The 23,484-nt window shown below is 37.7% G+C and overlaps 1 non-coding gene across 1 annotated transcript; it reads right to left on the bottom strand.

Moving 5' to 3' along the window:
* Positions 1-12,790: 12,790 nt before the first annotated feature.
* On the bottom strand, positions 12,791-12,862 carry Trnah-gug (transfer RNA histidin (anticodon GUG)). Its single transcript has one exon. It is a non-coding gene; the product is annotated as a tRNA-His (tRNA).
* Positions 12,863-23,484: the final 10,622 nt, after the last annotated feature.

Here is a 23,484-nt window from a genome sequence, read left to right as displayed (position 1 = left end):
ATTTTTACTCGTATGACAACCCCGACAACAGATAAGCATAAAGAGGTGCATCTGAATGCAACAGATTATGCAAATAAGTACAACCAATCGAGTTAGTTTGGGATATTGTTAAAATCGTCGAAATAAGAAAAGGAATTCAACCCAAAAATATTAATTTAAAATTTAAGAAAATGTCTACGTTACACTACGTACTCTTCTATTGATGCTACATACATCATAAGCACGAATATTTTGTTCCTTATGTTATGAATATTTAATGTAAAATGTTCGAGCAGTGGATAATCTTATGTGTTTGAGATAAGGTTTACCAATAGTCGGTTAACAATGTGGACGGTGGCCAGTAATGTATGAGTGTCGCGCGGATGGCTGATAGTGGTCGCAAGTTAGCTGTGATAGACCCGTCCACATGTCACTCTCAGCTCGGAAAGTAGATAGCATAGTCCAATATACCTACCTCCTATAAGCCTATAGCTTTGTAACGGCTACCATTCGCCGCCTGATTTGCGTCGTGTTTAGGCTCAAAGGCTTGCGGCTTTTGAACGACTAGGGCGAGATACGATCGCGAATTTCTACACACATCGCTTCTTCCAATACATGTGGTTTTAAATAATAACGGTTCACCTTGGATAGCACAGTTCTTGATTGCTGGTGGTTGTTTTTTGTACATTCTTGTCGGCATAAGACTGTAGTTATAGTTTCGAAAATGTGTAAGCGTAAATCACAAATCAGTTTCAACCTAAACATTCTTCTTTGTGGTTACACTCTTGTCAGAGTGGTGGTGGTCGTCATATCAGGGCCGGTGGCAAGCTTCACAATCCGTCGCCATCCTTCCCGTACTGTATCCTTTCTTGTACATTTGTGGGGTTGTCCGTTGCGTGCATAACCTAAATAATACAGTTAGTGAATTCCAGAATAGAGTAATAATATTTTTTACCAAAGTTCTTGTTTGTAGCTCTTAACCGTTTCTAACAATTATAGACGTTGAATTATCTTCTAAAAAAGATTAAATAAATGTGTGACGGGGTCAAAAGTTAGCTTTGGTATGCTTGTCTAAACTTGTTATCTAAACCATGCAGCGAGCTAGCCACGTCACGTGCAGTGGCGGCCGCATAACAGCGTTGATAGCGGCTTTGTATCTTATTCTGATTTTACTTTATCGAAATATAGAGATCCATAAAGCATGCGAAATCTTCATTTCAGTTCAGCCCAGTGTCGTCGCAAAGTATCTTTATCTCAGCGGCTATAGAACACTTGTAAGTATATAGGTAGAGATAGGACTATAATATTAGTGCAACATATTTTTAGATAAAATACGTTATATTTTTATTAGATACGTTGTTTTAACTCACAATATGATATCGTTTTGTCCATGTTCTACTAAAATTTAAATTTACGATAGCACGTTCGAGTATCGATTCGGTAATGGGCTTCTTTTTCGACCAATCATGCGGCTGTCAATACGAGTATAAGTTTAGGATTACATCCTACGTCGACACAATTTGCAACAGCATCCAATATTCAACTTTATCCCACAACGAACAAGGTTCTATTTGGAAAGAACCGAGTAAATCGCGGGTTTACAAAGTTATCCCTGCGCTAGTCCACTATAAAGGTGTCGCCACACGATCCAATTTGGCCGAAGGTTATACACGAGGGTTCCGATCGCTAGTCGAGCCAGGGCGAGTTGATTGCTCTATCGACTCAGTATAATAATATTCTCTTATCAAAGCAAATATTTTCTATGAATATTAATTTTAGAAGCAAGGCCATATATGCCGCTGGTTCAACCAATGACAATAGGCTCTAAAAACAAGGAGGCCAATTCAAACTTTTATTTCAACATCAAAATGATATCTAAATGATGTAATTTTGTTCTCATTCACCAATGCGTCTTGCTTGCGCCAATACATGTACGGACAAGTACGGGTGAAATACACGCGCGGCGGCTTAGAGTATTAAGTAATTGGAGACGCGTTCGCTGTCATTTTCTGTACAAAACAGTCTGCAGATTTTTGCGGGGAGGGGACGTCAAATGTATTGCTATTTCTACATTATTTGTACCTACGTAAAGTACAAAAGCCATGTCAGTCCATACAAAAGTTTGCACAATTGTGCAAGGTTTTCGGCAGAAGGCGACTTCGGTTATAAATGGCGGGTGTGTGTTTGCGTTGGCATTTGTTTTCTGAAGGGAAATATTTTGACAATACTCATTTGTTCCACACGTGGAAGCTAGGGACCCCCGGCACACTGTGGGCAGAAACCACATTTTTTTTGAAAAAAAAAATTTAGGTCTACTGTTTTCAACTCAAATTGTCTGAAACTTATAACTTAGCATAAACATACTGGGCAAAACCCATTTCAATCAAAACAATCTTAAAATGTTGACTTTGGTTTTTGTGCTTTTTCAATAGTAATAAATAATGATTTAAAAAAAAACGCACCCGTGACGGATATATGTAGTATGCCAAAAAATCACAAATAATTCGTAGTATAACCACCTGCGAGGATATTACCGTTTGTTTTGCGGTTCTTGAGTAATAATGATTTATTGTTCCTGCTCCATATTTTTTTTTAAATTCGTAACTCGACAATTTTCATTCCAAATCGTCTAAAATTCATAGGTTACCATAACAATGCCGGGAAAAATCTATTTCAATCAAAAAACATAAAAATAACAACTTCGGTTTCTATGTCAATGAGAGCCGAATTTCAGTCCACAGCGGCAGGTCTGACAATGAGTGATATACATGTGCAGCCTTATGCCTAAGACATGATCCTAGGTATGTTGAGCCCGTTGAGGCTTTTACATTGAAAAAAGATACAATATTTATTCAGAAATAAACATAGAAGTATTTTTGTGCTCATTATGTATGATTATTGATTTTGGGTACACTTCGTTCCAAAGTTTTTGACTGCTCCGGCTATCCCTTTAGAAAACCTTTGAATAATGTACCAACTGACTAAGTTTGAGGCTGACTTTTTAAACGAAGGTAATTTTCAAACAAAATTACAAATTAAACTTCAAAATCGTGGGTCTTTATATTTTTAAATGACTTGTGAACAAATGATAAATGTTTAAAAAAAACACATTTATTAAATAGGAATTCTTGAACATTCAACCTGATTTCAATTTTGATATCTGCTTGATCCCCCTTGCAACAAATTACTACCTATAGAGTTGCAACTAGCAGAAAGTTTCCAAAATGTTAGAATAGTTCTTGGAAGTTTCTGGAAAATTTTAAAGTAAACATAGGAGACTTCCATTTTAGTAATGCCAAATTTCGATTTCCATACAAAAATATGAAAGTTTTCGTAATTTTTAGGGTTCCGTACCTCAAAAGGGAAAAACGGAACCCTTATAGGATCACTCGTGCGTCTGTCTGTCCGTCTGTCACAGCCTATTTGCTCCGAAACTACTAGACCAATTAAGTTGAAATTTGGTACACATATGTAAGTCTGTGACCCAAAGACGGACATGTAACGTCAACAAATGAATTTTTAACATAGGGGCTACTTTTGGGGGGTAAATAAGAAAATTAAAAAACAAAGTTTAGCAAACTATATCGTGTTATATACCAAACGAAAGGGCTCATTGTGAGAATCTCAAGCATATTTTTTTATAATTTTAGGATAAATAGTTTAGAAGTTATTCAATAAAGTATACAAAAAATTACCATTCCCCCCCCCCCCCCCCCCCCTCTATCTCCGAAACTACTGGGCCTAGAATTTTGAAAAAAATACATAAAATAGTTCTTTACCGAAAGATGACAGGAAAATCTATTAGAAATCAACAGTCAAGTGTGAGACGGATTTAGGAACAAAAATGCGTTTAGGTAATTTTAGGGACGCAGCAGCAATGGTTTAAGTGAAAAGTGGTGTAGACAGCTATTGCGAAGGCCCTAGGCCGATATCTGCATAAGGCCGAAGGTCCGAAGCGTCCCGGAGAAGCGTGAGTCCGATTGAAGGCAAAAAATGTCGACTAGCCTGTATCTGGCACACAGCTGCAATAGTACTTGTACTATTGATTGATTAGGTACTTGTACTGTTGTTTTAGCACTAACATCTGGGAGACCGCACGTTTTCCCGGAGATAAGACCTAGATAGATCGATTTTTCGCCCCCGAAAACTCCTATATGGCAAATATACTTAATCGAAATCGTTAGAGCCGTCTCCGAGATTCCGAAATATAAATATAAATAAATATATAAAATAAATAAATAAATATTGGGGACATCTTACACAGATCGACCTAACCCCAAACTAAGCATAGCTTGTACTATGGGTAATAGGCGACGATAAATACATGCTTATACATATACATAGAAAACACCCATGACTCAGGAACAAATATCTGTGTTCATCACACAAATGAATGCCCTTACCGGGATTCGAACCCAGGACCATGCACAGAATTGCTCGTTTAAAAATATAAGATATGTTTATCTCTTTTCGACCTTCGCTTTTAAAACACTTGCGGAAGTTTTGGGAAGCGCGAACCCGCCGGACGCTCCGAGCTTTCAGCTCTACGCGGAGTTCGGCCTTCAGTCTTCGCATTTGGACACTTGTACTATTGTTCGGCATTTAATATTCCTATCCAAGCTACTTTGCTACTTTGCATATTTGCAGAGATATAAGCCATCGCGCCATAACACTTCATGTTACATCTGGTTTTTGAACTGACCCATTCGGGTATTTCAAAGTTTCACTCACGTTACACGTACAAAAAAAATTGCTGTAAATTGTGTGATGTACGGAACCCTTGAAACGCGAGTACGACTCGCACTTGACCAGTTTTATTCCAAGTGGAAACCTTTCTTCAACACATCAGTACAAATTACACAGACAACAAAATCAAAATCTTCGCAGTGCGTAAAGTTCACTACAATTATACCTAAATTAAAAAAAAGTGCCCACAACAATGTTTCTAAAACCCACTCGCGCAATCTACCCTCATATCGAGCCATTACTGAAGAAACTCGCCGCAATAACTTGCCTATTTCCCAGTACCTACAATACAACGATTGACGTCGCCGCTGTGGCTGACAGGGGCATTAGCTGAATAGACCAATCAGCGAAGAGGTAGACCCTCATAATAATAACTGTGAGAACAGGGTACCTAATACCTACGTCATCAACCCTGCTTTCTGGTGTAACATTTGTTATGCTTTTGAACTGGTTTTGATATGACCTTGACGATCGTCTTGGTGATTGAGCTTGAAATACAAACAGTAGGTAAACAAATCGCTCTGAGGCATCAAATGTCATATAGACATATTACTTATGTAAGTTACTCTGTGGTTTACGTTGTGTACTTGTGTGCTCCCTCTTAACATCGAATTTAGTCCGTTTCACTTTATGAAATAAAGCGAACCTCCTTTCGAAATCCTATTGAATTATTTCCTGTACATTTATAGGAATCCTCGTAAGGATGAATAATACATATAATTCTGGCGACGTAGTAAACCAATCGGGGAAATAACATATTCCTTTCAATAAAACGGTGGCACAATACCGAGCTTCTTACGGAAAGTGCTCGAAATGTATTTGCTATAGTTTGGCGTTCAAGTTTAATACATTGCTAGTGAAGTAATGAAGGTTTCAATCTTTCTTTATGTTGGTATATAATTTCGAGCTACGTTATGAAAACTCCAAAGCTATTTAGTACTTAGTTATGAATACCAATAACCCATGGCATGGGGTAAGAGAAATTTACCGGCCAATCCGAACGTGCACTGACATCATGTCTCACGTACATCTAAATAAGTCATTTCGCTCTGACATCTCCGAACGTGTATCAGTACATGTATCGGTGTGGGCGAGATCATTCTGATGTGAGTTAGTATACGTTCGAATTGGCTTGATAATTTATTTTGCTCGGGCCTAGAGAAACAGTATGAGGATTCCCTACAAGTGTTTCTCTTGCTCCAATGTTCTTCTTACTCCATTTAACGTTCGAGATCAATAGCCATACTCTTAGCTCCTGCTAAAAGTATCCAATCCCAATACACCCGATTGCCGGCTGAAGATAAGAGTACAAAGCCATCGTGAGGGGTGCACAGCAAACGCGCATTTATCAGTAGGAAAATGAATTGAAACACCTATTTCACGAGGGTGTGTTGTATAAAATTTAATAATAACACTTTTAAGATGTTACAAATGCATTTTTTCAGCATAAGACAAACTGTCCAACTGTGACCTAGACGTTGAAATAAATGCCAAGATAGCTACTGCGTTTGCCAAGCTAGGACCCAAGGCTTTAAACGGCACTCCCACGACTTTTAAAAACTGTCCACCTCAAAGATCAGCGTCTATGTATATGGCTGTCATACCAAATTGAATATTCGATAGATTTCTCTTCAAATGTCTCAGGCGCATTATTTAAGATCATCAGGTATTTGGATTGCTAGTTAAAAAAGCGAGAAACAAAACCATCGTAAAATAATAGATGTTATAATACGAAATAAAAAGTGCCCAAGGCCTCCAGCGCCCTGGGAAGTCGAACCAGCGTCCTCTGCATTTGCTCGCTCGGCCACCCGGGTCTCTCGGTGGCAGTTTCAACATCGCATTTATTTACCTACCTTACTGACTGATATAGGGTGTACACTATCACATGGTTCACGATCCACGAAATGTATTGAATGGCCGCCGCGCCGCCCAATCAACCGGCTAATTAATAGGTATAAATACCACCACCTACTACTGGCCTATGCGAACTTTTCATACGTGGACCCCGATTCAGATTTATTAACTTATTACATTTTACACTGGTTTGGATACTACCTTGATGATCATCTTGGTCATTGGCTCGCATCTCACCGTTCCGCCGCTTTCATTTCGCATTTCGCAAAAGCCTGCCTGAGTAGTCTGAAGACAGTTAACACGCACAACACCATACATATCAACTTAATGCCCAATGTTTCACATTTGGAACTTCACACTAGTGGTGTGCTGTGAATGTTCCCGTTCCCGGTATATTTCCCTGTTCCTGTGAGTATCAACGAGGCTCATCCATTCCAAAGCACAACACCGCACATATCAACTTAATGCCGGATGTGTCACACTTATACACAGGGGTCGGAAACCGGTATTTGCTCCATACAAAAATTAGTTATTACGTTCTTTTTCGTTCTTTGGTTTATTATCTCATTTTTAATTGGACAATCTTATAACACAAAGTCGCTACCTAAATACATGATTCAGTCCTACGTAAAGAGCATAAAATAATTCAAAATATTTGTCTATTTCGGGGTTTTTTAAAAATACCGGTTCCGAGCCCTGCTTATACATATAGAGCTATACCTACACCAGTAAATGTGCTTTGGAAATGTTCCCGTTGCCGGAATATTTTCCCTTTTCCTTAAATATTAAGAAAACAACCGAAACCTTGAATGAAATAAGGTTTCTTGTTTTTCTTTTTATTGCATTAATATTTTTATTGGTTTCAATGCTATTTATTCTAATAACAATTTAAAATTCAATTGTTTATTTTTATTTCATTTAGGTATACAGTGGAATCCATTTATTATGACTCCGCTTATACTGACCAACCACTTACTATGACGCAATTCCTGTGCGAAGTTTGGTTTTCATATAAAATTCTTTGTCACCAAGTCGATTAGATGACTACGCATATAGTGACAAATCGCTTACTATGACCTAAAAATACTATTTTCATGAAATTATGCCCGGTTATACTGACACATTCGCTGGTTTCCGTGGCAGTCCCCACGTATTTCCCTGCGACGTTTGGTGCGTGCGTGACGTTTAAGTTGTTTTAGTTTTGATTCTCAGTGAAAGTTGATTATTGGTACAAGGTTAATAAAACTCATCTCCCACAAAGGACTTTGAGATTAATTTAGAAATAATACCATAAATAAGAAGTTAATCAACTATGCTTTATATAACATCCGCTTAGTATGACGTGTTTGTCACTTCCCTTCGATGTCATTATAAGCGGATTCTACTGTACTTTATAAAAGTTTTACTTAAAACTTTTTTCTGATTTCGAAGGTAATTTATTTACCATATATTTAGTTGCTGCAAGAGACAAATTATCAAATGAAATTTATTTAATCGAGAATTAATAATTAATTATCATAAGACAATTTTACACCAACTGACCTAAGAAACTTAAGTAACTTATTTAATTAAAAAAGCTAGCTTTAAAATGTTTAGTTCCTAACATTCCCGTCATGAGCGCACCCCTACACGGTCGCAAATAGCTGTGTTCACGTAACGCCGCATTATGAAGATATATTTGCCTACTTGAGTAGGTACCTTGTCCCACACACAAAACGTCCTATGAGAAGTACGTTTCATTTCAACATATGGCTTACAGAAAATCAGCGAATGGGCCTTCGCCTTGTGAGAGCGTTTTCATATTGTCCGATCCGTTATCGGATAGAAGTAATAAGGTAAGTAAGTAAATAAGTAAATATTCTTTATTGCACCAATAATTATACATTTTACATACATGTAAAACTACAAAGAAATTTTAACGGAAAAATAGAACCAGGTAACAACAGGCGGTCTTATCGCTAAAGAGCGATCTCTTCCAGACAACCTTTGGGTAGCAGGAAATGTAGAACTCAAACAAAAGTCAACAGGTAGTGCACGGAGCAAAATATGGAGACTATTAAACACAAACACACATATTACAAAACTACTTATATTAGTATTACAACAAAACCTAATACACAAATAAATATACAATATATATATACATAATACATATTTAAACTTACATATATACAATATATAAAATGGCAACTTAAGGCAGAGATAAAAAGTATACTTTCAGCTGATTTTTGAAAATGGGGAGAGATTTAGCTAATCTTAATTCTACTGGCAAAGCATTCCACAACCGAACAGCCCGGAAGGTAAACGAGGTAAGGTGTATAAAATAATTATGTGGTTTTCTGTATTTATATATTCACTTAAGAAATCTTTATTGAATGAAAATTACTTAATGCAAAAAAGTCGGCCTTTATCTCATAGGGCACTCTCCTGCAGCTGTTATTCTCATAGACGCCGTCCGACATCGGATATCAGAAAGGATAATTTCAGCAATGTCGGAGCCCTCCCTTTAGCAACCAGATATTTGTTTGTGTGCGTATGTGTAGACATAATGTTTGTTGAAGTGTGCGGCCTGACTACGCGGATGTAGGATCCTGCATCCGATATCTCATCGGGCAATGTGAAAAGGCTCTTAGAGTAAAGCAGAGGAAAGGGCCCTGTAATGCCTACAAAGGAGGTACATTGGCAAAATCGGCAGCCTTTTAGTTAAAAGATCTTTATCTCTTTGTGCGTTTCTAAATCTGTCATGGAATTTTTTTAGCATTTTATTTCAAACAGAGAATGTGCGTTATTTTTCAACGTAAGTATGTAGTTCTACTACTTATATTTTATTTAAGAGAAAGCCAGGAAATTAGAAGGGGACAAAAGACATGGGGCGCCGCGCGAACCTTGTGGCGGAAGAAATGGCCATCGCGTTGCGTTTTACTTTTTTATCTAAATCAATCTAAATTAATCTGAAAATTAACTTCTGTTTAGAATTTAGCTTGTCAGATCCTTCGACTATATCACCAGCTAGTTTATACTGCTATGTTAATAATTATGCAGGGATATACCTACAACTGAGAATAAATGAAGATTACCTAGACATATATGTTTTCGTGTTTTTTTTCTATAGAGGATTATATAATTAATATCTGGGAGACCGAGCTTTGCTCGGAAAACGTAAAAACTCAAAAATGCGCGTTTTCTCAGAGATAACACCTAGCTAAATCGATTTTTCGTCCCCGAAAACCCCCATATAGCAAAATACGAATCGTTAGAGCCGTCTCCGAGATCCCTGAAATATATATATAAATAAATATACAAGAATTGCTCGTTTAAAGGTACATATTATATAGATAGATAATAAGCAAAGAGTTATTAATAGTAGAGAGGATATGAAATTTGTGCTTCGATTTCGACAACTGAAGTAGAAACGGACAGACGGACAGAACTGGTGACGTTTTTCTATTGTGACTACAGAACTCTTAAAATGATGATGATTAAAATGTACTGCATATTAAAATGTACTGGGAGTAATAGTGCAATGTTCTGCCGCCAGAGGCAGCACTAGCACAAACCGTACAACATAGAGTACCTAACTTAAATACCTGTACTATGCCTTAAACACAAACAGTTTTTCGACAAGTTTCCACAGATTATTTGTTACGAATAAATATGACATTGATGCATCAAGGCGGCTTGTTTACCGTTTCTACTAGTGACGCTCCCTACGCAGAGTTTTGTGTTACATTCCCTATTGGTTCAAATATTTTCTACCCATATTTGATATATAATTTCTACCCATATATATCAAACGCTCTCTACAAAACTTACAAGAAGCTATTTAAGTATCACAAATATTCGAAACGATACCGTTCTCGGTGAACTTATTCCGTAAAACATGTCGCTAAAAATATGGGGTTTGTGCTGAAAATATCGGGTTTTTGCGAAAAAGTCAATCGGAGAAGATTGGAATTCATTCATCGGTGCCTGTTGTTCTGCTGTAACTTTTTGACATTCGTTTACGAAAAGCCTGGTTTACAATGGGATTGTATTTGTGTCGCGAATGAATGCAGCTGTATTAGAATTTCAGATGATTGCTTTTATTTCATAGATTGATTACTGTCTTCCTACGAATTTAAAATTGACAAGTAGCGTTTTAAAACTTTTCAACGACACTGAGGTTGACCTTTTTATCAATTTGATATTATGGTTTTAATCTTATTTGAGCTTACAATCACTTGTACGCGTAAGATGCGTGATCAAGTGGTCGACTCCAAATCGTATCAAAATGAGATGTAAAGCAGTATTAATTAACGTGTATTTGACACCACTGGAGTTGCAGGCGTCCGTAGGCCACGGCAACCGCTAGGTATTAGGCAAGCCACGTTCTTGTATACCACCGACAAGGTATAAATGTAAAAGAGTCCATATCACTTCCAAGTCAGAAAATAACAAAGTCAAACGTCATATTTTTATAGAAATTTGACATTAATAATGACATTGCCTAACTTTGTCATTGCAAATGCTGACAATTACAACTTCAAATGTTCTCAACATTCAATAATAAAGTTTTAGTGGAAAAGTCCGATTAACTCGACATCGGTACTGAACAAAGAACAAGCAGTCCTCGCACAAAGTGACCGCAGCCTTAATGACTCCGCTGTCTGTCCACAGAGATTATTACAAAACTTCACTTCTACATGGACTTACCACAGGACGTCCTTATTAGTTATAGCTTATTTTTAATGATAATGGAGGTGTGGCGTCTCCTCTAGCTGTCACTGCCAAACGTCGTTCCACAATAACCTAACAGATGGCGTTAGGGAGCTTAGAACGCACAAACTGCTAAGAAGATACTACGTCTAGAACGCAATTAGTATGTGAGACCTACATCGCGCTTACGGAGTTATAATGTCAGTTTCTATATATATAACTTCCGACCAACTCTCAATGGACTTCGGTCCCCAGGCATAACACCCGCCTGGAGAGAGTACTCTCTATAGCCCCTCTCTACTTTCTACATTGGTGACCTTCCGACATTGGACAGCCATGAAGACCTCAAGATCCTGACGACGCCGCCTCGCAGCAAGCCATTTCCCTCTCTGAGTGTACCACCTAGCATGCCTCTGTACAGTCTGTACATATGTCATATACCTGTAAATATTCATGCCTGGTACCTCAATCTCTCTTTCTCTCTCTCTCCGCTCGCCTCTCTGGCTCTGAGCAACTCCGCTCGCCTCTCTGGCTCTGAGCAACAACTACGCTCGTCACACTGGCTCTGAGCCGCTCCGCTCGCCTGTGACTCTGAGCATCTTCGCTCGCCACACTGGCTCGAGCACATCTGGTTTCGCTGCACACTTCATACGTCGTCGCTGACCCCTCCGCTCAAAGGGGGGCTGATGTGGCGTCTCCTCTAGCTGTCACTGCCAAACGTCGTTCCACAATAACCTAACAGATGGCGTTAGGGAGCTTAGAACGCACAAACTGCTAAGAAGATACTACGTCTAGAACGCAATTAGTATGTGAGACCTACATATCGCGCTTACGGAGTTATAATGTCAGTTTCTATATATATAACTTCCGACCAACTCTCAATGGACTTCGGTCCCCAGGCATAACACCCGCCTGGAGAGAGTACTCTCTATAGCCCCTCTCTACTTTCTACAGAGGTACCTAGTAATTACCGTCGCTCATAAGCACATGCAACTTTATGGGTACCGTGATTTAAGATGGGAGTACGCTTTTTTTATAAAAAATTGAACATCATATCGGTTGAGAAATACCGCTGGCAACCAACAACATTCAACAGCTTAGCTGTGTGAAGCTGGAGATTCAGTTAATTTAACTCGAAAAAGGGATCAAACTCGCTAATGAGAAATAATACGCTAGAAATTCTTATAAACATTAATTATAGTGTCCTAAAATTGTCTCAAAATTGTCACAGCAAAAATCTCACGTATGGGCCATGGAATCATTTCAGGTAAAATATTTAAAAGCAATTTTTATTAAATATCAAAGTTTCTGTCGCTCATGTATTGATGTCTGCATGTGTGGATAAAAATGGTACACACAGTTAACTTCTTACCCTTTAGATATTTGGAAGTTTCTTACCTACCTAATCAAGTAGGTAAGTTTTAAAATATTACGAGTAAAAATTAAACATTATCCATCGTTATGACAATTATTTTTACTTTCCTAAAAAATAGCTCCGCCGCGACAGTGTGTACACTGCCGTGACCAGGATTCGAACCTGGGTTACTACGGCCACAACGTAGGGTCCTAACCACTAGACGATCACGGCTGTCGGAGCTGTGTCCGACACGGCGAAATTATCGTGCACTTTTAAAAAACTGGAGCACTTTCATTGCCCGCTGCGCACGAGTGGCCCTCAAAGCTATTATCAATTAAGGTTCTACAAAAAAGTGGTAGGTATCTACAAAAAGTAAATAGCTTTATTTGTTGAATTACCTACTAAATTGCAAGCAAACAGGTACAAAATGTTAATCTTTAATCAATATTATACACGCTAATGAAAATCAAATTAATATTAGTAAAATTATTGACATATCGTTTTTAAATGCAAATTTACATTGAGCCTTTGATAGCACAGCATCAACAAAATAAATGGACGTGTCTAAATTGTCATTGTCGGCCGCTATGATTGTTAAATTTCTTTTAAGAGAACACTAGCTAAATATTTTGAGGTTTAAATGTGGTTATTCGTGTCATTGAATGACAAGCAATTGATAAAATACAAAAATTTTAAAAATATGATATTCTAAAGGCACTAAATAATTACTAGGTAATTAGAATGCTATATTAAAGACATGTTTTTTTTTCATTTAACTATTTTCTTTGAGATTCGCCAGAGGAAACCGTTAATTCCAGTTCTCTTTAAAATTGTTTGTTTAAATTACGAACGTAAATGAAAAATACCGTTTCAAACGAGACTGGCTTTGAATTCGATATGCACGCTGGCTTTTTTGTTATTCTTTTTAACTCATCCGATTGAATTTTGTAGAATAAAGAATAAACAGCTGAATAAAACAGACAAGAAATATGCTTCGCTTCACTTACTGACAACATAAAAGAGATGTGTTCTATACTCAAGTGTTGTATAGGTACCTGAAACAGAAAATGTAGTGAAAACTAAACTCAAGCTGAATAGATACCTACGTCTGCGCAAAATATTAAACAAAACAAACCAATCAATTCAAAATGATTGACTTATTAAATATTTTTCATTCAAAATCATCATTTAAAAGTGAATTCGACCAGCCAACATAAGGAAACAACTCAAAATTTGCATGTGATTACTTTGCCACACATGTGAATAACATTTAACTTTCTCATCAGGTTTTGAACAATCTAGAGAGCCTTTACCAGCTGGTGTGGTGAAAAAATTAGGAATTAAATTAAATTATGTTTTAAATGACAAGATATTTTGTCCACCGATTTTGGATGTGCGGTTTTCTGACAGTTTAAACGGCACTGTTTTATATATTTATATAAATCCTGACGCATATTGTATATAGTAAACATCATAAAGGAATCTTAACAATATACGATAAACATGGCGTTGTTGGCGATCCCACAGGAGCACGGCAAATGTTCCGCCCGTCGCATTTCGACGTGACGCTCCTCGCTCTGCCTGCTCTGACAAACGGCTCAAACGACCCGTTCATTTTTTAAATTCGAATGAAACGTCGCGTTTGATGCGTATTTGTTTTAGCACAAACCATTTTAAGAAAAAGCTTAGAAAGGTGTATAATTCAGTTATAATGTATACATACTCAGTATTCTCACAAACATTCGATGTAAGTAAGCTTCAACCCAATTGTACATGACATTTACCTTTATTGAGACATTTATATTCATGACAGCAACAACAATAGGGAGCGACATTTCCGTTTTGAGTCAAAAGTCACTTTACGAGTAGGTAGTATCTAAATAGACAATATCTTAAGCGGGCCACAGACCATCAGTTTTAACTGTTCAGTCAAACTGTTCAGTTAAAACGTACGTGTGTAGGCAAATCTTGAACTGTGCAGTTGAACTGACGATCTAATCGAAATTTCATTAGATAAAGTTTTAACTGAACAGTTTGACTGAACAGTTAAAACTGTGCAGTTAAAACTGATGGTCTGTGGCCCGCGTACAAATATTTGCTCTGGTTGTGCGCATCTTTACGAAAATTAGATAATTAGAATTAGATTTCATAAAATTTCTTAAAACCAATTATTGTCTTCCTGGTGCAAAGGCTGTCCATCGCAATTCAACGCGGTAACGCAACGGGTGTGATGGGTACCTTTGCGCCGGGGGTAGCGCGGGGAGGCCGCTTTAAGTAGTTTTTATATTCCTTGTTTTATTTTAGATATATTTAGGGTTGTTAGTTTTAATTTAGTATTATTCATAGATATTTAGTTATATTTATTTAGTTCATAAGTTATTTATTTGTCTTTTTCAATTAAATAAATTCAATATATTGTCTGGGAAGAGCGGGCTCCACAAACTCTATATCATTACCACGAAATATATAACCAAATATATTTTTTCAAATATGCATTTTACACGCATGCAAAACCAATTTTCACAGTAGAGTGTGTTGCTGCTAGAGACCCGCGTATCCTACACATGTGTACATTCGGTCTACATCTCTCGTTTCGCCAAATTATTCGGTGACATATTTGAAATTGGAATGTTTTCGGTGTGTATTTGTAATTGTTTCTGATTGGACTGATTTGTGTTTCACGGCCTGTTGATTCTGCCGAAAACAAATAAAAATAATGGAGGATAAAAGGCAGAAAGAATTATTATGTCATCAGTCAATTGTGTTGACGTTTGTTATTGATTGATTGATTATTTTTATTAAGTTTCATGGTTTATTTTCTTACTTATTTTTTTGTTACGCAGTGTAGCCAATAAACAATATATTATATTTTAGCTTTTTTTAAATATCGTCACCAGAATCATTAGGACAGTTAAGTAAGTATCAGAGGCTTCAGCTTGGCTTCATTTCTTGCGTAGCTATATATAAGTGCACGTGAAAGATAAATAAAATTAACAAACGTTTTTGAAGTGCGCGCTTCTCCAAAAACACCTAAAGTAATCTCATAGATGCATTTGCGAGTACGAATTTTTAAATTTTAACCTGATTATGTGTGTGTGCGTCTATAAACTCGTAATTTACTTTGATTTGATGAGGGTGTAGGTGCTTTGGAAGGGCGTCCAGTCTTAAAAGGGTTTTTCTTTACCTGTGTTATACTTAGGACATGTACCTACAACTATGACCAACGATAAGTGTAAAATTAAAAACATCTAAGATTATGGGTCAAACAGATCACTGTGTTATGTCTTTCCTGTAGACATACACAAGAGTTAAGGGCTATAAAGGTTAATTTTCTTATTTAACCCTTATCCACGTGAAAAGGTCCTCCTTTTATTTAAAGAACTATGATAAAATCATTACTTACATGCCCACAAGCTGTTAACTATTGCCCACAGGAGAGAAAACTAGTGTGTTATCGCGAACAGCACATTTTTCTCTCCTGTGGGCAATAGTTAACAGCTTGTGGGCATGTAAGCAATGATTTTATCATAGTTCTCTAAATAAAAGGAGGACCTTTTCACGTGGATAAGGGTTAAATAAGAAAATTAACCTTTATAGCCCTTAACTCTTGTGTATGTCTACAGGAAAGACATAACACAGTGATCTGTTTGACCCTTATGCAACGATAGTTGTTTATCGTTATATAATCATAATTTTCTTGGCTCATCTCTTCCGAGAAATATATGGTGCAGGTTATATCTCGATGTGTATCGAAGTAGGTCAGCGATTGATGAGTCTAGATCTAGATCTAGACCTGATTACGTGCTGAGCTGTTTGAGCTTGGCGAGACTTTGCAGTCTTTACACTCGACATTGATTCCTAGATATTTATTTACTTTGAACATGTTAAAGAGATCGTAGAATGGTATAGGTTGGACCATAAGTCAGTTAACATTTTTTATAAATAACCTAACGTATAAAGAAAAAAAATAGATGTATAATATATATATTTTATAAAATTTAATAAAAGGGGAGATACCTTTAACATAATATTAGGTACTTGTGAAAATGTCTACTTTCATTACAAATAAACTTTTTTTTTCTATTTAAATGTTTTGCTATTTAAAATGACATTTTAAATGTTAACTGACTTATGGTCCAACCTATACCATTCTACGATCTCTTTAACATGTTCAAAGTAAATAAATATCTAGGAATCAATGTCGAGTGTAAAGACTGCAAAGTCTCGCCAAGCTCAAACAGCTCAGCACGTAATCAGGTCTAGATCTAGATCTAGACTCATCAATCGCTGACCTACTTCGATACACATCGAGATATAACCAGCACCATATATTTCTCGGAAGAGATGAGCCAAGAAAATTATGATTATATAACGATAAACAACTATCGTTGCATAAGGGTCAAACAGATCACTGTGTTATGTCTTTCCTGTAGACATACACAAGAGTTAAGGGCTATAAAGGTTAATTTTCTTATTTAACCCTTATCCACGTGAAAAGGTCCTCCTTTTATTTAGAGAACTATGATAAAATCATTGCTTACATGCCCACAAGCTGTTAACTATTGCCCACAGGAGAGAAAAATGTGCTGTTCGCGATAACACACTAGTTTTCTCTCCTGTGGGCAATAGTTAACAGCTTGTGGGCATGTAAGTAATGATTATGTCATTTTAAATAGCAAAACATTTAAATAGAAAAAAAAAGTTTATTTGTAATGAAAGTAGACATTTTCACAAGTACCTAATATTATGTTAAAGGTATCTCCCCTTTTATTAAATTTTATAAAATATATATATTATACATCTATTTTTTTTCTTTATAAGTTAGGTTATTTATAAAAACACATAAAAAACAATAAAAAATACATATAAACACATCATAAAAAACCTAACCTAGGGTGCCGCCAGCAGCGGAGCAGGGCCCAAGCTACCGGTGGTCAGGGCCGCAGAGAGAGGAACCGGCGGACTATCCGCGCCGTGTCCAAGATCACCGCCTTCTGCATCTGACCCTTGATCTAACCACCTAGCGAGAGTCTCTCAAGATGTTGGTCGAGACTCTTCGCTATTAGACCGTTCACTGAAACGACTATCGGGACAATGATCGTCGAATCAACATCCCACATGGCGGTTATCTCGTGAGCCAAGTCTAGGTACTTACTGGACTTGTCCTTCTCGGCTTTCACGAGATTCTCATCATGGGGGATGGTGATGTCAACGAGCACGGCCCGACGTTGCGATCGATCTATTATCACGATGTCAGGTTTAATGGCTACAATAGTCCTGTCAGTGATGATAGATCGATCCCAATAGAGCGTGGCACGACCATTCTCGAGAACAGGCCCAGGTAAAGTACTTGTAGTACGGTACTTCGCGGTCCACAAGGCCGTACAGAATAGCAAGCTGCTGGTGAACAATCCTGGCTACGAGATTATGTCTGTGCAAGTACTCGCCGTTAGCAAGATGAGAACAACCGGAAATGATATGCCTGAGTGACTCTCCGGGACGGCGGCATGCCCGACAAATGTCGACCGTACCGTCCTTCAGGATATATTTCCGATAGTTGTTCGTCATCATCACTTCGTCCGCAATTGCACAGGCAATGGGTAATATTATGTTAAAGGTATCTCCCCTTTTATTAAATTTTATAAAATTTATTCATTCATTATCGTATGGCTTTATTGAAAAAAATTACAAAGGTTATCATTATGTGTCTGTGTATCTATAGCTTAATATCTAGGTTTGACAGCCAATCCCTGGCATCCGTAGTTATTGCATGCAGATCTTTCATGCTTCCCGGAAAACGTCTCCTGGGGCATTCTTTCACTATGTGCGCAGTTGTTTGGTCTGGCGCGCCACAGTCACAGTTTGGTGAGGGCTTGTAGCCCCATTTGTGGAGGTTGTGGTTACAGCAGCTGACGTCAGACCTTATTCTGTTGAGTGTAACCCAGATCTTACGTGGCTCATCTAGGCCGGGTGGTTCTTGTATTGGGTTGATGTCGCTGTTATTGGAAAACTGAGTTTGTGTACTGTAGGAGTTCCAGCTTTCCGTCCACTCCGAGTTAACGCAGAAACTTTCAGGGCCTTGGATTTGGGAATCTGACCAGATAGGTCTACGAGATTTGAGGCGCGCGTTGGGGAGGTTATCGAGTGTTTTGTTAATGGGAAGCATTCCTTTTCTAGATTTCTCCCATTCCCTCGAGGCGGCGTGTGTTCTGCGTATATCTAGCGGCGCAATATGGGATAGAACAGGGAGCCATTGTATAGGCGTTGGTAATAAGCAACCCGTTATCGTGCGCATAACACGGTTGAGCTGGACGTCGACTTTACCAGTGTGTGCGCTTTTGTACCATACTGCGGCGCAGTACTCGGCTGTAGGGTAGACAAGAGCCAAGCTAGAGGTGCGCAAGACACGGCCTCTTGCTCCCCAGGTTGTTCCAGCGAGTTTGTTGATTAGATTCACCCTGGTTTTTAACTTCTGACCTAGATTCTCGAGGTGGGGTTTGTAGGTCAAAGATCGGTCGAGGGTGACCCCCAGGTACTTCGGGTAGAAATTATGCTGGAGTCTCCTTCCGCAAAACGTGACGTCTACTTCTCTTCGTGCTAGGCTGTTAGATAGGTGGAAGGCGGCTACTTCGGTTTTTGTGGGGTTTGGGCAGAGTCTCCATTTGGTATAGTACTCGTGGAGAGTTTGTAGATCTTGCGTCAGTAGCATTTCTCCAGTTTCGAAGTCCTTTGTTTGAACTGCGAGAGCCAAGTCGTCAGCGTACAAAAATTTGTCACTATTCGTAGCGGGCAGGTCCCGGGTGTAGATATTAAAGAGGAGAGGAGCCAGCACCGATCCTTGAGGAAGTCCGTTCTTCAACAGTCTATATCGACTTTCCCTGTCTCCAAGAAGGACCTTGATTTTGCGCGGGCCTAGCATACTTTTGAGGAGGCGGAGGGTCTTTGCCGATGGTATTACTTCGCTAAACTTGTATAGCAGACCGTCTGTCCTGTAAAATTTATTATTATTATTATTCCTAACCCTCTTGCAACCTGAATATGAAAATTTTCATTACTGCTTGAAAGTATGATGTGAATTTTCTTGCATTTTCATGCATACCTATATTTTATTTATTCCTCGATGAAGCTTAGATGGCTAACAATTTTTTTTTTTTAAAGATATCCTTGTTAAAAAATAACGAGGTAAATTTGAAAACTTCGTGACGAAACCGGACTAATCCTAATGGAGACTAAAAATAAGGGTCTATGCTAATTCTTGAGATTAGGTAACCGACTGACCCCAGGTTTCCTAAGTTTCCTGGGAAGAAGATGACAAAAGTCACAAGACAGCAATTATCCCGGCTACTTCAACTCAAAAAACTGACCCGCCGAACATATGACATGATCGTAATAAATGAAGGACTAGCTGATTACTGATTACGATCTCATTGTCGTTGTAAAATCTGCCGCCGCTATTCGTCATCTCGGCCTTTGTCTGTGCCTGCGCCTGCGCTGCGGGCTTAGGAGCGGCCGTACACTTGTAACAATTTAATTTGTGACAAAACGAAAATAACGTCAGTGTAGGTACAAACTTTTGATGACTGTTATTTGTACACACGCGTGTGGCACATCAGCACTTTGTGGGCGGTTTCGCTCACGTGACCCTGTGTCTCGGCTCAGTAATGGCTGCTAAGGGCCTAGTCAGCCCCTTATCTCGTGACATAACACTTCAAAAAAAATCACGTCAGGATTTTGTAAGAACTTCTCGTTTCTGTTTGTTAATACTTAACCGAAGCTGTTATCAATGTTAACTAACACTCGTACAACGTACAGTATGAATAAATGTTTAGGTAACTCTTCGTAAGATTTTTTGATAGGCCTCTTATATAATTATGTTTCAATCTTTAAATCGGAGAAATGTCTTAAGGAGCCATTGTTTGTAAAAAAACATAATGTATTTGAAGTCGAAGCAGATTAGGTTTTTCAATTGAACTTTCCAATGTAAAGTGAATCCTAAATGGGTTAACAATTAAACTACATGTGACTGTATCATTGTATTGTGAATACGCTAATAAAGGATCCACTATGTAGTATGACATGTACCGCGTAGAAAAACGTTTAGTAATACAACTTTTTTTTTTGTTTATATCGTGCAAGACAGTATACGTTATATGAAGGGCATTTCCTCGAGATCGGTAAACAGAGAGTTGGCAATAAAGAACCAATTTATGCCGGTTCACTTTGCATCCGACGAATATTCAAATATTGATGGGTTTGGACAAGTGGATGAACTTATACTTGCGCTGTGCCTACATCAAAGCAGTGTAGAATATAATATCAAATGGCATCACGTAAATCTGTCAGACCGTCATGAGAATGTTCACTGAACTGCATACTTTGTGAGAAAATGTATAAGTATAATGCATCGAGTAAAACGGTTATATGACGAACATACCCCGGCTTGAAGGATGTCATTTGGTTTGACATTTTAAGAAGTGCGATACGAGGACAAGTGTAACTTACTCCTTACTCTAAGTCGATGTGGATAAAATTATGACGCCAGAAGAGTAGTAGAGCTTACGTACGGAGAAGGTACTGTTGTACCGATCATAATAAATACTGATGTAATTGATTCTCCATTATCGAAATTACACTATTAATATCCTCGTACTTATCTGTGGAGTATCTTAAATGCTCCCTTTTGTAAGAAGAAGGTTTTTGAGTTTGTTCCAGGACCCTGAAAAACCCGCGTCTTTCCCCAATCTGCGTTTAGCGACGTGAAATTAAGGATTCCGCACCCGATCCGTCTCGTTATCGTCAAATCTAATTGAACCCCACGCCACCGGCACGTGAAAAAAGGGCAGAAAAGGTCCAAAAAGAATAAATTAAGATCAAATCTCTGATAAAAACGGGTGCGTAAATCGCGACTTCCAAACCTCCTATCTTACTTGAACGTAACATGGATTTTCAACCTTCAGCAATAATAAATAGGGTTTATATTATAAAGACTTGAAAGTGAGATGTGATGTTGGGTGGACAGGGTGGAAATGCAATGTTTTCCACATGGATGAGTGCCAAAACGGACAGACGAAATGGCGCCATTTGATATAGGGTACCTATGTACCTGCGGTGACATAAAACCAAAGGTCTCATGCGACAATCTTTTAATCTATTCTAAGACCTTTTATCTCATAGTGTCAGTTCAAAAAGATATGCGACATTGGACTTTCTAAAGACTGAATCAAAATGAAACCTTGTAGACACAACGTTATACGATTTGGCTGTAAAAATGTGTTTTAAAATGTATGCAGAGAAGTTTCTTAAATGTGTCTTTTTTAGATGTCTTGTTTAATTATGTAGTTAAACACTTAGTTATGTTTTAAAAAAATGGTATATAATTTAGATTCAGTTGAAACGTAATTAGATTTCGGCCATTCACAGCCCATATAACCATTCCAGTCGCAGAATCATCAAAGTGGTAACTAAATGGGTTCTGGCCTCGAATGTCCAATTTTCCAAATGCCCAGTCCCCGTGCGTCCAATTCCTTGAACGACCAATCCCCGTATGTCTAATTACCAGAACGTCCGATCCCTGTATGTCTAATTAGCTGAACGACCAATCCCCGTATGTCTAATTACCTGAACGCCCGATCCCTGTATGTCTAATTACCTGAACGTCCAATCCCCGTATGTCCAATTCCTTGAATGCCTCCTCCTCGTACGTCCAATTACCCGAATGTCTAATATCTGATTCCCTGTACGTCCAATCTTTGTATGTCTAATGACCCAATTGACCGTTTCGTCTGTGATGAAACATGACGTCTAGTAGAGTAACAAATAGTCCGTGTGCCTACGAAATTCGCCACATATTGTTGGCCTACTATTCAGGTGACACTAAAAACCGTTTATTTACAAAATTGTAGAAAATTAAGAAATAAAATATTTTTACGAAAATAAACATGGCTTTTATCTTTATTTTCTGAATTTTTATAATAAGTAGTTGCATTTTTTTTCAAAGCATTGATATAGAATAAGAGAACAGGACACACAATCAGCCCAAAAAAGTGGGGCCCATCGGAAGCTGCCCGGGCAGCTTACTGTCGCATTATTTTGTGGCATGGCTCAAACTGATACGAAAATATTGCTGTGTATAGAATCACATATCAAGCAGACGCACTAATAATAGCTTGTATTATAATTTATAAAACAAAATATTTATGTGATGTAAATCCAAGTGGCAATTATGGGAGGAGCATTGAATAGTCGTCACATAACTACTTTCGATAAAATCTTGAAATACTGTAATAAGCTTTCCGCTGTTTGAGCCTGTGGGTTGAAATAAAGTCCACAATGGATTGAAAAATCACATAGTGAATTTTGTAGGCACTTCGACGAAATGTGGGACAACTTATTATAGCAAAACAAATATATCGACTTCTTCAAACAATATTTTATTAGGGAAAGAACTACTAATTGAGTACGTAACATTTTTACACAACTTAAATACTCCTTAGTAAGTATCATAGTAAATATTATTACTACATTTCAGGTATCAGGACAACTAAAATATCTACTAATTAGTATTATTGTAAATAAAAAATAAATATGCATACTTCTCCATTTCACAAAAATATTACATCTTACTATATATATCAGCATGACTTTGACATAGTTCCATAGTGGATAATTTTTGTTGATAATTTTTTCTTAAATATAAGTCGTAAACATATAATCTTTTTCAAAAACGCTTTAGGCTCTATTTTATCTTTGTGAATGCTTCTCAACAGCTTTAAATACTTTTTGTCAAAAGCTATGTCAATTCGGTTTCTATTTTTTTTGGACTCGACGATAATTGTTCTCATTACTTTGTTATC

The sequence above is a fragment of the Cydia splendana genome, chromosome 4 (assembly GCF_910591565.1).
Source record: "Cydia splendana chromosome 4, ilCydSple1.2, whole genome shotgun sequence".
Classification (NCBI taxonomy): Eukaryota; Metazoa; Arthropoda; class Insecta; order Lepidoptera; family Tortricidae; genus Cydia; species Cydia splendana.
This window is presented reverse-complemented; position numbering and strand designations above follow the sequence as displayed.